This window comes from Colletes latitarsis, chromosome 9 (genome assembly GCF_051014445.1).
Source record: "Colletes latitarsis isolate SP2378_abdomen chromosome 9, iyColLati1, whole genome shotgun sequence".
In the NCBI taxonomy this organism is placed as follows: Eukaryota; Metazoa; Arthropoda; class Insecta; order Hymenoptera; family Colletidae; genus Colletes; species Colletes latitarsis.
This window is the reverse complement of record NC_135142.1, coordinates 25,116,131-25,128,779: the sequence shown is the minus strand read 5'-3', so window position 1 is coordinate 25,128,779 and position 12,649 is coordinate 25,116,131. Positions and strand designations below refer to the sequence as shown.

The following is a 12,649-nucleotide window of genomic DNA, read 5'->3' as shown; positions in this document are numbered from 1 at the left end:
CCGTCGATTAGCATCTAATTCGGTGAATGATAATACCAGCATACGTCAAACGGGCTTCAAGAATTTGTACGAGCACCGTCTGTCCCGCATGAGACAATGTGTTTACTTAAATTAGTTGCAACCTTTCTGAATTTTAGTGCATTCGTGTCGTTTTCTCCCCGGTACCCTCATCGTAGTCTAAATTACTTTCTCATTACTCAAATATTATATTAAAATTTTATACGTCGGATGTTTTTGAACTTCTTCCATAATTTAAATTTTCACATCTGTTTATGTTTGCACACGTTTCCTACAAACAGTGCCACGGTGAGAGAAACAGAAAAGATGGCTTCGGTGTTGCCACGATGGTCAATAGATTCGCTGTCGGGGTATGAAATGCAAAACCAACCCTCTTTCTGTGATTAGACCAGCATGCAACGATTGGGGTTGCTTTTAGGTCGGGGTGGGATGACCCTCGCCATTTTAAAGTCCCCACCCTCTTCGTTTGTACTAGCTTCAGTCTCTGCGCACCCCATACGCTTCAGATTATCTCCAGACGCACTCGAATTCCACTCTGTCATTCCTTCTCGTGATCTGCTTGTACCCTTCTTTTCCGGGATTCTCAGCCCCCCCCCCCCTGCTTCTCCGCTGTTCCTGTTTGCGGAATCTTTTTTTCGAGGGCACGGATGCACGAGCCGGGGTGACTCAAGAAACTCCTTAATTAACTTTGTAGGGTACCGGAACACCGAAGGGTCGCGATCTCCGTATGCTAATTGGACTACTAATTCATAAATTTTCATGAAATATCGGCGAGCACTTGCGGTGTTTCCGTCCGCAGCTTATAATGATAGTTTAATAGGATTATATCGCGGCAAGTCGAATGTCAGTCACGCTTTGCATTATCGGCGGATTTCTCGCTGCGTCCATCGATCTTCCACGACCGGGGGTGATTACGAAAACGGACGTTCCAGTGTCCCACAAATAAATGGGGAGACCGCAAGTTCGCTGTATTGCAAACAATTTATTAATCACAGGACTTTTGAAACTCTTCTACCGTCATATATGGCAGATATTAATAATCTACATAGTGACCACCTTCTTGTACATTATTAAATTCAAGAAAATATAAACTTTGCTCGTGGTTGATTTTTAACACGATAATCTTAAGTGGATGTAAACGATGAAAACTTTAATATAGAGACACGATGAATCACATTCGCATTCTATCAAAAAGTTGGTACACCGAGGTGGTCGAGACCTAAGGAACGAGCCGGTGCTTTGAAAATAACAAGCATATTAAATTTTAGCAGTGCCTTAGCAAGTTTAGAGGATACAGAAAAGGGAGTTAAAGGGCAACTGTCGATAAATCCCACGGAAAATCTAATTAAACTGGCCCGCAGAAAAACTGGCTCCCCCGTGCGCGTGGAGCTCCGAACGAAACTCTGCTCGTAATCTTGGGAGGGCACCTTATCAGATCGTTATCAGCCGATCTGACCGCGTTCCTGCTTCTGGGTTGGTCACGATCCAGGCCCAATGGCCCTCTCATACCTTCGCTCCCTTCTTCCCTTCCCCTGAATGCGGGCCTTACTTCGTACAGTACCTTAATTAAGCGTTATGACTTGAATTCCTCGTTAAGCGAACACGTAGCCCTCTCCATGGCGCGCACGAACAGATCCTCGTAGAATTTATTACAAATTTGTAGCGAAATGAAACCGCAAAAATTCATGCTGCTACCAGACATCAGCATTGGACACGATCTCTCGTTCCGTGTTGCCCATCGTGCTGCTCGATCGAAACGTGGAAAATTTCTTAAAATAATATCGAGCGTTTCGTAAGAAATGAAACTCTTCGTGGTGCTTCGATCGTAATACAGACAGTTTCTTAAAAAAATTTTTATCCTTTCATAAGAAATTAAACGTATGCATAGGAACTGGACCCAAGTCCTCTTCGTAACACTCACGAACTGAGATCCTCGTAGAGTTTATTACAAATCTGCAACGAAATGAAACTGTAAAAATTCATATGGCTGGACGCCAGTATTGGACACGATTTCTCGTTCCATTCGGTTATCGAATAACTGGATCGTAACATGTAAAATTTCGTGAAGTTCGAACGTTTCATGAGAAATGGAACGAATGCAAAGCATCTGGTCACGTAGTTCTTTTCAGGGTGCGCTAGAACATCTGTACTTCTAAATCTGTACTTTTGAAATGTGAACAATTTCATGAAATAATATCGAACCTTCCGTAAGAAATAGAGTTACAGATTAAATTATTGTTTGTTTCCGTGAGGTATAGGATGAGCGAAAATACAGATTGTTTAAAAAATTTGAGAAAACAGAAAATGAAGGAAGTTCATTTCTACATGAAATCTGTATAACACGAAATATTTTTCATTTCCCGTAACTTATCGAGGTCTGGCTGTAATTACATCTTCACCCGACGGTAGTACCTAACTCGATTTCGCACAATTGAGTTGTTCGTCCGAGCCTGGTACGGGCTCCTCAGACGTAGCTTCGTTTCTCCAATTTCATTCCTCCAAGTCGAAGTACCATTGATATTAGCACGCCACGATAATTATCCAAGCTCGATCGTTCTCTCATTGCTCCAACGATGCTCGATTCCCGTCTACTTCACCGATTACAACGAAATCGTTGAAACGTAGACTTAGAAAAGTTAACGAACACTTTGAATATGGAGCAATTACTAGGACTAAATACGAGGTTAGTTAGTAAATCGACTGATTATGAATTCTTGTTATTGATCTGTTGATTTTGCTGATAAACTCGCTGTAATCCCCCATAGATATTCTCTCCACTCGCTATTCTCAGTACCCTTTGTCGTCGAAGCGCGCTGAACACCCCTGTAAAAACGTTCACCCCCATTCGCATATCAACACAGTCTGAATCACTTTGAGACACGTGGTGTTGCAAATCTATTTTCGGGACACTACATTTCCATTTCATAACTCATACATGAAATAAATTATTAACTCGCAATTAAATTACTACCATTGTGCACACAGCGTTATTTTTTGACATAAATTGTACAGAATTTATCGATGAAATTTCCTTGCATCTTCAGTTATCCAGGGCAACACCAGAGGGGTGATTCTTCGAAGGGTAAATCCACCCCTCGTAGGTAAATGATCGTAGCTAAAAGATGCATGATCCCTGGCTATTTTAAAAACCTTTAAAGTCTTATAAAGATTGACTTTAGACTGCACACGAATATTCCTCGTCAGAAAAGTTAGATTCGTGCCTATAAAAGAGACAGAGGTATTCTCGATCGAAGGAAACACCCTGTATACAAGTTCCTCGGCAATGCCAGAAGCACTCTCGTTGGATATAATATATCGCCCGGATTAGCGGAGAACTCTTATTGTTTTCCACTCTCGCGAAGATCCCCTCCAACCCCCCTGCCACCCCGTTTGAACCGTATCCTCGCCTTTCTTTCTTCTCTCGCCCGCGTCCTTAGTTATAACTTAATTACAAGAAAAGCTGCTCGTACAGACGGGCCGGCTGCCTCGAAGCGATATATTGTATATTAGATTTTCCGTCGTTAGAAACTTTTTGCGCGAAGAAATTATATCCCGAGCAGAGAAACGGGGCGAAACTTGCGACGCTACTGAAAGCCAATCTACTTTGAGACGTCGTTGCAACGTCGAATTCGACTTACTTCTTACTCATGCCGCTCGAAAAATTTTGGAGCTCGTTAATCGATGGTGGATTTGTCGTACGATCTAAATTTCGATAGGTAATCAAAGTTAAATCGGGCCCAGGGTCCAAGATCGAACGACTCGAGAGCCAGTTCTTCCGTAATAATTCGAAAGTGGCTAAAAATATTTCAACGAAACGTCATGCATCGAGGTTTGCTCGCGATAAGATAAAGAACGAGAATTAAAAAGGAAAAGATAAGAGAATTATTCGGTTCGCGCGCGAATTCATGACTCGATGGCACTCGACGCATAATAGGATCGATTAAATTTCCATTTCGTCGCTCGGATGTCGGTCGTAAAATTAGAATCCGACGATAAACCACGCGCTGGGGGACACCGAGCTGTCTCGCGACGAAGGACCAGTTTCGACGTGGTCGAGCGGTTCAAAGTAGAACGGTGATACCGGCCGATAGAGCGCGACGACGCGGTGATATTCAAGATGTTGATTGCCGACAAACCTCTCTAATTACCGCGTAATTATGAACGTCAGCGTCGGGCCGCGAACACCGGACTTCTCCATGGCCGCTTGTAACGCACACAGGATCTCCGGCATGGTCGTGCTTAATTGTCAGGACTACGGAGTCCGGGGTCTGGCATGTCGGCGCGGCTATTGTGCCAATTAAGGCGAATTTCTGTCGTTATTATTTTTTAACGGATTATACACGCGCCCGGCGCATTTGCATTCGATGAATATTTCATTCCCGCTGGCCGTCCGGTACCGGTACACGCAGGAAACTCTATTAATTAATCGAACGAACTGGATAAACTCGCGACGCGCTTCCCATCGTTCCATCTGGTTTATGGGCGAACGCCACCACGAAGCGTCTAAAAATAGGTCAAGTTTGGGAACTCTCTTCGTAGATACCAAATAAAATGTTCAGATTCGCTTCAGAGGTCCTAAAACGCAACTTTCGACTTTATTTTCCAACGTTTGGAAAGTAAAAATGTTGCGATCACGACGATTGGATCGTCAGAAACAAAAAGCTTCGAAAATCGAATTTTATATAGAATTTTTCCCCCAAATTTTAGGAGAATCGACAGGGAGGTCAAGAGCGTTTCGAGGAGAGTATAAGAAAAGTTTTCACATAATGTTTTTCTCCGATAGAACAGAATTTTCAAAGTTCTCGGTCAGCTATTCCGAGTCCATTAATCCTTGTACGTCAGAAGAACTGTCGGCTGCTTCTTTGAGCAACTCTAAGCAGATGCCAAATAGTTTCCAACATTTCCATCGTTAATAATATATCAGGAGAAGATTCTATGATGCTTCGCCTACTGTTCAGTACTCTGTGTCACAATATTAAACAACGGCGCTCAACGACTTAAACGAAGAGTTGAAAAAGCGAACAGGCAAGGGAATAGAGATTGACGGACTAAGACGCGCGATAGATATAACGTACCGTAAAGTTATTTGCTACGACAAAAGTACGCGCAATATATCGAGGTTGCGTTCGAAAGCATCGGCCGTGTCTGTTCCCCGTTCAATTACCGTGCCTTGATATATACGCTTTCTTCTAATTTGCGTAATAAAGACGTTATAATGATATCAGTAGTGTTCCAGACAAGATCGTCGCTCATAATCAAAAGCTCGTTAATCACAATCGGACGTAATTCGGCCGCGTCTGTACGTTCACGCTCGAGTCGCGTGAATCCGCCACGAGGATCTTTTGGTGGCTCGTTCCTTTCTCTCTTCACGCAGACGTAGCTTCGTCTCGATTGCTCCCGGCCGAGGCGTTTCCCTGACGAATAAGTCGACTCCATTACCTCGCCGCGTGAAGCACTTACGCTTCTCCCGCCCTCCCACCTCCCCCGTTTCGCTTCCCCTTCTTCGGCGACGCTTCCACCCCCGTTAGGCCGCGGAGTCGGTTGGAAAACCACCTCCTCGGGCGAAACGTTCGCGTACGCGTCCCTGCGAGGCCGTTAATGGCCCCTCGTTTTTCTCTACGTGCAGCGAAACGTCCTTGCGCTACGGCCAGTCGTACGTGTCTGCACAGTTTCACGGTAATTCGAACGAAAATACCGTAATAAGGTACGTGCGAAACTGGACGGCGACGCCGGGTCGTTTCGACCCGCGGCGATCGATTCGACGATCGCCCTACTGTTGCAGGCGACAAGCCGCGATTTACGATCTCGAACCTTGCTGGACAGCTCTATTCCACGTTTCTATGGGATGTCGCTGCTTTCTGACGTCGACGTAACGTGTAATTTACTTTTTTATCGTCGAGGAAAATTAGAGAAATCTGCGTGGACTCTCCTGTGTACGCTTGGCACACTTAATAGGGCGTAAAAGTGTTCTTACATCGAAACTCCTTTTCCGTAGTGGTACGTGCAATTTATTACGGTTATTCTTATTCATCCTCCCTTTTTCTCAAAGAATAACAGTTTGCGGTTTATGGTAATATCAAGCTTCCAGCTACGAGCTTCATCAGCAAAGTGGTTTTAGACTAGGTCGATAAATTTCCAGGATATCGATACGCATCGCTCGATATAAATACCTACGCACGGCGTTACGATATTATCGTTTCCGACGGCTGGTCGAGCCACCCCACAAATCGCGTCGAATTAACTCGCCGTAAATTACGACGCCATTTTCGAGTTGCCGGGGCCCACCGAGGCGGGGACTCCGAAGATCTTCGGGAGGAAGGGGTTGTAAGGTCGCGCTCGTGTCACAGAATGGAAACCAATAAAGGGGGGGGGGGATCCCGAGGCTCTTTTATGCATCTGGATGTGCGGCACGCGACCCCAACCCTTCCTCCGCGTCCTCATCAATTTCAAATAATTTCTCTCCGACGCGATCGTTTTTTTTCTCTCCCGCCCTGCTGGCGTGTCTATCGATGTCTATCCGTTTTTTCTACGACTTCCTCCTCCCCCCATCGGTGTATCCTGGGTGTTTGGACGTGTGCGCGGGATTTGATGGAAGGACCATGGCCCCCCCGTTCCAGTCGAATCACGGGAACGTTCGTCGCGAGCAATTATCTCGAAATCCATCAGTTTCGCCGCGGGATTAAGCGTTTCGAGAGCGATTATCGGCCCCGGGGCCGATGATCGATCGATTCGACGCCTCCTCGGCGCATACGCGCCAACGAGAACGTCTAATTGGATGAAACGCAGTCTCGGGACCGTTTTTGCGCCCGTATTATCCTCGTTACGCTTCGCGGAATTCGAGGGGGGCGGAGGCGGGAGCGTTGCCAGGCCGGGCGCGAGTAGGAGTTTCGATGAAACATCCAGGGATTCCTGGAAATTCACGGCCGGAGGAACCGATCTGGTTAGTCTTTATGCCTCGAAATTATCGTGGCCACGCAGGAAACGTCCGCGGTTGCTCGTTACTAGCTTCGTTGCGGGCCTGTTCGCCGCTCGAGAAAAAGCTGCCGATACGTACGCGGTTTCTTTGAAAATTCTGGCGGTCGCTTTAAATATGACTTGACTCAAAATTTTCTTAAAATTCCACATTATAATGAACTCCTGACGGCTATAAAAGTATGTAACATTTCGTTGGTTATGGACAATTAATTTGTATATAATTTCCCGTCTACTAAAAACTACCCCCACTCGTCCATCGCCCACGGTATCTAGTTAATGGGGGCGAACGATTCTTCGGCTCGCATGTTACCTTTCGCAGCAGCGATAGCTTCGGAAGTCGTTGGAGGCCGCAGCGGAGGAAGCGTGGTGGTTGTAACCTTTTCGCGGGTGGAGCGAGTCTCATAATAAGAGAGAATGCTCGCAACCACCCCCTCGGAGCAGGGATCCGTTGGACAAGGCGGTCGCCATGGAGACGGAAGATCAAGTGGGCAGAGAAGCGGCGCGGTGGACCAGGAGGGGTGGCAAGACAGGGGTGGGTTGATTTCTTCATAACGGCCGCCATTATCGCGCCCTCCGACCGTGCCTCCCGCCCCTTCTCCTCCTCATTATGTCTCGAGGCGGACGGGAATATTCTTGTTTTAAAAATAATCGCCGCCAGCCGGATCGCGAATGGCGCCGTTTGTAATTGGAAAAAGTCTCGGCTCACGTGCAAGAACGCTGTTTCCAGCGGCTGCATTTCTGCCTCCGTCTCTCTCCGCCTGTCGACTCGCTGTGTCTGTTTTCCTCTTCCCCGCGAGGTTTCCAGGACCTCCTCTCTCCAACGATTTCGGATTTTTCTCCCGTGACAGGGAAAACGTTTCGTTCGCCCCGTTATCTCATCCATTCGCGATCCTGCGTCGAGGCTGCCTCGAGTTTATCCCCGTTTGTAGCCGATACCACTATTTAATGCTGACAGTTTGTTGGAGGATTGTAGCCGCCAAAATAATTCTTGCAATAATTTAAATATCACAACTTCAACTTTCTTGGTTGTCTTTAATACGTTCACTGCCGCGTCACCCATGCTTGGATGACATGAATTTTCACTATGAAGTTACAAAAATTAATTGTCAAGACTCTTGAATTTTAACGAGGCTCCAAAAATAAATTCTATGACAAATTATGGGTATGCTAGTTTCCAATTTGTTAATTTGGCGGGTTTGGTCTGGCAGTCGACGCGTTAATGAAAAATAAATAATAATCTAGATGACGGCGTTAGAGGAAACGCCGCATATACGAAAATTCAATAAACTAATATTTGTTACGAGTGCCTATATCTTCAGCAATTTTCCCCAAATGACTTGTCCTGACTTGTAATATTGCGAGTAATAAACGTAGGGCAGTACACTTTTTACAACGCTTTTATGGTAACCGTAATAAAATTCCGGTGGGCCCAAAACAGTCGTCGCTCAGTGCATGTGTCAGCATCCCCGAAGAGGTCAACTCTGGAACACTATACCTACACATAATCTCATAAACACTAGAGTGGGTAACTGTACACCCTAAGAATAAGTAAAAGTAGAGTTTAAGTGGTTGATAAAATCGCTTCAAAAGTCTTCGACTTTACAATTTATCGATAATCAAAGGGTAAACGCACGTCTTATGGAAATTGAAAATAAGCGAAGGTTGTATAGTTAGCCTATACTTACACACGGTTCGTCGAACGCTAATTGTATAGCAATTATATCTCGCCAAAACGAAGAAAAGACACTGGAAATCTGTTCCGCTTTCTCATCGCTATTCACGCCCGTTGTGGCGGCATGATTTTCAACCCTCCCCGGATAACCGAAGTTTCCGGTGAAGGAAACGTGGTTTCCATATCGGTCGATCAAGGGTGGTGCATACGTATCACAAGGCGGTTCTTATAAATTGATGAGACGACCGACTCCGCGCAAACTAGATGTATCCAGATGCCGCATCTCGTATTCATGGTGCTTCTTCGATCAGAGGGAGAGAACGAGAGGAGCCTCGAGTCGGTGGAAGAGGAAGAGGTGGTGGCGTGACCGGCAGAGAGAGGGGAGAGGAGAGAAAAAATGGAAAAGTCGGGAAAACGCGTACTCGCTGCGAATTCAGCGCGATTAGAATATATCGCGACGGGAATGGCCGGGCGCAATATCGTTCCCCGGAAACCGCAGCCTTGAGAGCAGCGGCGAACGGGGCGGACGGTGCGGTTAAACTACCGCAAAGCAACGAAATGTCAGCATTAATATTTCAACCGTCTCTTGTGCGCCGGCCAACGGTCGCCTCTATGCTTATTACACTTATTGTATCGTGGCGCGGTTTAAATATTAAAATCTCGTTTCCCGCTGAAGCCCGCTGGCCAACGACCACGGAAGAACGCGGACCGGAAGGGCGCATCGATCCGATTTTCGGACCGACTCGTATCCACGCGAATCGTTGCCACTCGCCGTGAAACGAAACCCACAATATGCGATCAAAATATAAAATTCTTAAATTAGCACCACATTCGAGTACTCGTTTACAATACCGTCGTTTGAGATAACCAATTTTTATTTTGAAGTTCTTTCGATTTATTAATGGCACAAAGAAAATAAAAATGTAAACGTATAGAATTTGTCTTGCACTGTGAACGAGTAAGAAAAGTTTCTTATGGAAAATCGTTACGGAGTACGAAATGCGGATGTATCATAAGAATTCTAAAAGGAAAAAATCGAGAGGGGTTTATGGTCAACCGCAGGCACTTGAAAACGTAACATAGACGGGCACAAGCTTGCTGCTCCCGTATCTGGTGGTATCAGAAAGGTGTAGACTATTATGAACTCTTTAAAGCAGGTGGAACAATTACAGGAGATCGATACGTTCAGCAATTGAATCGTTTGCACACAGCGGTTCGAGCGAATCGACCGTCTTATAAAGGTCATATTGCTTCGCGACAACGCGATGCCTCGTGTAGCTGATCAAGTAAAAGAAAATTGCTTGACTTTAAATGGAAAGTTCTGCCGCAACCAGTATACTCTCTGGACATCGTGCCATCCGATTTCCACCTTTTTCGTTCGGTGATACGCGCTTCCGAAATGATGCTGAAGCGACAGAATGAGTTAACGACTTCGTGGCTTCAAAGAATGTGGAATTTTTTCGCCGCGTTCGTCGATTGCTTGAGAAACGGGCGAAGTTTAAGAAAAAAAGAAGAGCGTCTCTTCGATGACGAGGCAAGGAAAGCATAAACAAATGAAATTAATAAGAAATCATTAGTGTTTTCGAAAGAGGAAAATCACACATTTTATTATATCGTAAAAGGATGCTAAGTATACGACAGCCTCATTGGAAGAAGAGTCACTCGAGGCACTTAGAGTCGTAGAAACTTGAAGTAGCACTTGGAACCACGCGAAAGAGAGTGGTACTTAACACCTTTCTATATTTTTTATAACAACTTGCACCTGTATCAATGCAGTTTCATTTCTGCTAAATATTTGTTCCCTCCTTCAATAGAACTTCGAAACAATACATGTGATCCATAAACAGAATTTATATCCGCGATCGTAGTCATCGTGTTGCACTGCGGAAATACATATTTGTTAAATCGTCGGATGAATCATCGAAAAAGTGAACCTGAACTCTGTCGTTTTTAAAAATGTGAGAACGCGTCGAGGATAATGTTCCACGGTTCTTTTGTCTTTCGTCGAGGTCGCGTTTTTCTTTATTGCGTCTTGCAAAATGGAGTCGCGTTGTTCTCGTTTCGTTTGTGTTTACGAAGTCTGTCGAAGCGGAACGCTTGTAACGATGTTTTACGAGTGATTTTATTTGGCTTATAGTATTTTTGGCCAAGGGGTGACGATCGATCCTTTCACCACATTGTTTCGCGAGATTCTAATGGAGCCGACGTGGCTGCTCCTCGACAGCCGCTGAAAGTCCGTCGTGTTCACCTGTCCGAAATGTTGGCTAGTAGCTGTACAGGTGTCTCGTCTACGTAACCGGGTGAATGGGGAATACGTGCACGATAGGTGCCACCGACGAGACGCACACGGCTGACCTTTATGAATACTAAGGGAGAAAGGGTTGCTGGGACGAACACGCGATTCCAGCTTGTCAGAAGGCGATCGTTCCGAATTAATAAGTGACCGGTTCGCCAACAGCGACATGACAGACTGAAGGATTGATGCCTCGTCCGCGGTGAACACGAAAATCTCAATGCTGCTGAGAAACATCAACTTTATGGGCGGTCGAGCTTATTAGCGGGAATCGATCGGCATTAGAATAGCAACTTTGTTATTTATTTAACGCGAATCTCCCTTTTCGCGATAGAGAACAACTAGAAAATAATGCAGCGCTTCTTTCGAAAGTTTTAAAAAAGGATTCACGGACTGCACAGGTAGATTTTCGGCGTTTCTCTGCGTGGAAAAAGAAGACGGATACGGTCTGGAAACGCTTACCCGTGTTTTTATCCATCACCGAACGATTTACAGCGAGGATGGGAACAGGACGACGTGTTTAGTGACCAGTTCGCGACGGAACCGTGAATACGAAAGAAGCGCGAACTTTTACGATTCTCCGGAGACTTTACACGGGAACAGGGACTGATCGTATTTATCGAAGTTCTTTTTTTTCACGAAACCGATCCACGCTCGCGTCGGGCTTGGTGACATCGATTAATCGCTACAGTGTTCCGTTGGTCGCATAAGAAAGTATTTTCAGGTCAATTCGAAGCGTTTCCTCTCGGTCGATCGCATTATCATCTTAACGATTCGGACGACACTGATCGCAGCCGTTAGTTGTGCGCTCGGTATTTATGGATCATACCAGTCGCGATTTAATCGATCTTTTTTTCCTTTCCTCTCTCGAATCGGCAAGGGACATCGCTTCGGGCATTATTTTGTACGCTTGTGACTAATGTGCCCGTTGGAAAAAGTCGATCCGCGACTGGATGCACGAACGAGGTCGGTGTTCATATTTAATGTAAGCGTGTGCCAGTTTCCGACGACAGTCCTTCGTTTAATAATGAAAACCGGCGCATCAAGGATCTCGCATTGTTCGTTTTTCAGAGGCGCGCGACAATTGCTTAGACGCCGCGGCACTCGCATTCCCGTCACCGTTTCCATTACCAGTCGTCCATTTGTTGAACGCGCGATACCTCCATTTATTCCTGGAAATCAGTCTTTGGAATCGCGGCAGTTTCGAAAAAAAGTAGTTATTATTAAGCTGTAAAATCCTTAAATATCATTTGGTGTATGAATTTTCTTACAGATCCTGCAGTTTATTTTTATTTTATAAAAATCAGTTCTCCCACTCGCTCGTAGCGTCTTAGCCCTGACAGCTGTCATGAAACTCAACGTTTCGTGTCTTTCGCGTTTTTTCTCCCGAGTAGCCCATGAGACACAAAAATCAGCAACCTCGGCATCCCCTGTCCCGTCGATATGTCATCGTTAGAGTCTCGGTTATTTTCCACGGCAGAAAGCGCGCAGATCCGGTCGTATTTGCGGTGGTTTATTCGCCGGCGGTATTGAAATGTCGCCCGTGTGTGTGTACGTCCGTTGAGAGCGGACGAAAGGAAAGTAAAGGTGGGATTATCTGAATACAGTCGTTTCAGGGGTGAGTTGCGACACCCCAGGGGGTAGTAGGTGGCCGCCCTCGGCCACGCTGGACGGGTCTTCGCCCCCCGCGT

At 45.7% G+C, this 12,649-nt stretch overlaps 1 protein-coding gene across 1 annotated transcript in view; it reads left to right on the top strand.

Annotated features, from left to right (window-relative positions):
- Positions 1-12,649, top strand: part of LOC143345554 (uncharacterized) — a 138,263-nt gene that overhangs the window by 94,926 nt on the left and 30,688 nt on the right. The window lies entirely within an intron of this gene.